This window comes from Eleutherodactylus coqui, chromosome 1 (assembly GCF_035609145.1).
Source record: "Eleutherodactylus coqui strain aEleCoq1 chromosome 1, aEleCoq1.hap1, whole genome shotgun sequence".
Lineage (NCBI taxonomy): Eukaryota > Metazoa > Chordata > Amphibia > Anura > Eleutherodactylidae > Eleutherodactylus > Eleutherodactylus coqui.
Genome location: NC_089837.1, coordinates 288,444,141 through 288,448,505, shown reverse-complemented (window position 1 = coordinate 288,448,505; position 4,365 = coordinate 288,444,141).

Below are 4,365 nucleotides of genomic sequence, written 5' to 3'. Positions count from 1 at the left end.
TACTCGGTGAATGAAGTAAGTGAAAATTATTGGACTTTCATTGATCCATACACATGCGCGTGTAGACACTCCATCTAGATACACACAAGAAAAAGATCGCAGCATGCTCTATTTCTCTGTATACCTCTGTGTGAGCCCTGCACATTTGTATAGTCTGTGTATGAAACACTGTCTATATGTAATACATATACACAGTCGCACTGCATGTCCGTGTGTGTGTGTGTGTGATACGCAGGCATGCACAGTGCACTCGCAGCCATATGTGGTCTCTGCTGGCAGAGAAATGTAAAAAAAATCAGTAAAGCGTTTTACTGATTCGTTCGTGGACAGTAGGCCTTACATCTGGTTTTGCAACAATACTGTGAGAAAGATAAATTGCAGCATATTCTATGATTCTGCAGAAAGCTTCCCTTGCTAAGGGCAAGTTAAGAATCGCATCACACTCACATCACAGTCACATGAACATGTGATTTTCATGCGAGTGCGATGCAATTTTAAAAATTTCCCAATTGAAACAAACATTTAAACACTCGTGAAAACTGCATGTACTGCAATGCGATTTTCTCTCAAAACACATCACACTTGTAGGGAAAATCATGGGTTGAGGAGTTTCTGGGACTGATATCACGCCAGCCTGTGTAAATACAGCTTAAGGTCTTATTCACACAAAAATAGTGACCATGTGTAGCATTGGATTCCAATGTATTCACTCACATGAGCAATTTTCAGGCGCGTTAAAAATTTGCACTGTCCAAAATAGAACATTGCCGACTGAAAATGGTTTGTGAAAAGATAGATCTTGCCCTATCTTTTGCGGAGAAATGCTGGAGGCTCCCTGGAGGGAATTTAGCTGCATCCAACACTCGGAAAAGAAGACAGCTGGCTCTATTTAAGCATTAGCAGTCATACTGAGGATTTCTACCGACCGAAGACTTCTGCCCTTTACACTCGACAGAAAACGACCCCCTGATAGCTAAATCGAAGGGTGACTACTCCTTACTGATCCTCCTCGACCTCTCCGCAGCATTTGAGACCGTTGACCACAAACTCTTCCTCAATATGCTTCGCTCCATCGGCCTAAGGCCTTTTTCACAAGGGCGACAGCGATATTGCAGTGAGAAAATCACACCCAATATCGCAGCTGTGTTTCAGCATTTTTTGTGCGATACCGCTGCATTTTCTAACGGCGATACAGCAATTTTCTTGTACGGTTTTGTCACGCAATTTTGCCTCAATTTTGGGATAGGTCTTATTTTTCCCGAAAATAAGATCTACCCCGAACATAAGACATGCCTTTATTTTTCTGTATTTTGAAATATAAGCCCTTCCCCTGAAAATAACCCCTAGCTGCATTACATAAAAAAAACAAAAAAACAACAATACATTATCTAACAGCCATGGTTCGGGTTCCAATGCATCAGATCACATGGGATCACATGGCCGTATTCCTGAGACGTGAAAGTGCCCGGCCAGGCCAATACAGCGCCGGGCGTTTTTACGTCGGGCCTAAAAGATAGCCCTGGAACTATCTTTTGGGTCGGAATACGTCGGCCACTGCATGGGCTTCTATGGGAACCCATGGCAGCAGCTGGAGGTCGGAGGGAGTTTAGCAGCGTGGCTGCTAAACTCCCTCTCTCTGCTCTCCTGCCGCTGTGCAGGTGAGCATGCGATGGGGAGGGAAGGGAAAGGGGTGACAGCACGGTAGTCTCAGCGTACATGCGCCGGGAACCATGCCGTCTGAACGGGCGCACAAACGTTTGATTTGTGCACCCATTCACCAGTTTTATCTCTCCCAACGTAGTGTATATCGTCCGTCCGTGAAAATGGTGTCCGATATACACTCGTGGGAATAAGCCTTTAAAGGAATTTATCACACACTGCAATTTTTTTGGGCCTTGAACAGTCTGAGACCAGTTTGTAGTAGCTTTGTTATAGATATACTCAGAACAAATATAGGTGTGTACAAGTTTGTATGTAAAGTCAACATTTAGAAGGTGTGCTACCGTAGTAAGATAGTGGGAGCAAATAGAAGTAATAGAAATAACAGTATGAAGCAGCAAAAACACAGGAGTAATAGCTACAACTTGAACAATGATCTCTGAGCACTCAGATACGTGTTATCACCATATAGTCAGGGTGTGAAGGTCAGATTAACGTCACATGACTGTAATATTCAGGTGTATGTTAGAACCTGTAAAAGCAGTTACTAGCCAGACTGGTTTGCAGTATTAACTTACAAGGACACAGTAAAGATAAAGCTGGGAGCAGAGGAGAAGCCAAAGAACTGTGTTGGATAAAGCTGGCTAAACACGTTAGATTGCAGATACAGCCATACACGTTGTAGTCTATATTGGCCATTCCAGTCGTTCAAATGTGCCAGAAAGACAATTGTTCTGCAAATATTTTTTAAAGGAATGATCATTCATGCATGAAACAGTTTTCATCTGACTATGGCCAAATGCACACGGCCAGGTCGGATTCCGACTGTGAGATCTCGCAGCGGAATCAGACCCTGTGCCTCACGGTGACCCCTGCGTACCTGTTAATTGTCTTCTTCTCCGTGCTGCGGATGTGTTGGCTGGCGTGCGAACACTCAGTGCAAATACGCCTGTGTGCATTGGGCCTATTTGATAGGTTGAAGAAATACTCAGAGGAACTATATGCCTGCAACCACATACCTGGACTATTGCATGAGGTGGAGCCTCTGGACTTGGAGCCCTACATTATGGAGTCAGAAGTGGTTATGGCAATAAAACAACTAGCCAAAGATAAAGTACCAGGCATAGATAACATACCAGCAGTGCTATTGCTGCCAGTACCAGTGCAAAACATCACAGCGCTGAGACAGGCAGTATGGGCATCCACACAATGGCCACAGTACTGGAAAAGATCTGTCTTCATCCCTCTACCAAAGAGAGGCGACTCCCAGAATTGCTCCAACTACTGAGCAATAGCCCTCATTCCGCATGCAAGTAAGATCCTTATCAAAATTATACAGAAAAGACTGAGATCAGTGAGGATGCGGCACCTGGGATCATATTGCAAACCTGGAAAAAGCTAGAGAATACCAAAATAATATCTACATGTACTTCATCAACTACATAAAGGCCTTTTATTGTGTCGACCATGACAAGCTATGTCATGCCCTACCAGAGCTGGGCATATCGGCACATCTAGTCAAGCTAATAAAATCACTTTATACCCATCATTAAGCCACAGTGAGAACACAGTATGGGAACACAGATTGGTTTCAGATCAGTAAAGGCGTCCGACAGGGCTGCATCCTCTCACCATAATCTATATGCAGAAGTGATCATGTGGAAAATGAATCTAGTCAAATTGGAAACCGGGGTGAAGATAGGTGGCATCAACATCAACAATCTCCATTATATGGATGACACAATTCTGCTTGCAGAAACAGAAGCTGGTCTGAAGCAGCTGATATGTAAGATTAAAACTGAGAGTGAAAAAATGGGCCTCTACCTGAATTAAAAGAAGACTAAAATTATGACAACTGCAAAAAATGGCCAAATTCAAATCAAAATCGACAAGACTTAATCTTTTATGGTTCGAAAATTGACCAAGATGGATAATCTATGCCAGAGATAAAACATAGGATAGCAATGGGACAAATCACAATACTAAACATTAACAAAATCTGGAAAAGTAGGGATATTGGTATAGCAAGTAAATACAGGATAGTGCAAACCATTGTTTACCTCATAGCCATGTATGGATGTGAAAGCTGGACTGCGAAAAAAGCTGATAGAAGATAGTCCTATGGGGAATAGTTAAAGGATCTGGGAAAAAAGAAGGCAGAGAGGAGACTTTATAGCTGTCTACAAATATCTGAAGGGTTTTGACTTCAGAGAGATCAGCCCTATATTCATTTGCACATTGAAAGACTAGAAGTAGTGGGATGCAACTGAAAGGGAGGATACACAGATTAGATATTAGAATTTTTTTTCTGACAGTGAGGGTGATCAATGAGTGGAACAGATTGCCAAGGGGACAGAAATCTGTTTGGGATATTTAGTGAATCCTGCACTGAGCAGGGGGTTGGACCAAATGACCCTGGAGGTCCCTTCCAACTCTACCATTCTATGCTTCTATGAATTAGGCTAAATAGCCATTTCAATGTATGGGACTTTAGCTGTTATTTTTTTGCGTGCACAAAAAGTACACCAAAAATAAATCCTAGTTTTGCACACAAATATGCAAGGTCCGATGAGCAAAAACGCTGCACAAATGCACATACTCTCATGTGAATCTGGCCTAAATGGGTACTAACCTTTCATGAAACTTATGCTCATCTACTAGCTTGTGTTAGGCCTCATGTCCACGGGGTTATCCGCAGCGTTTCTC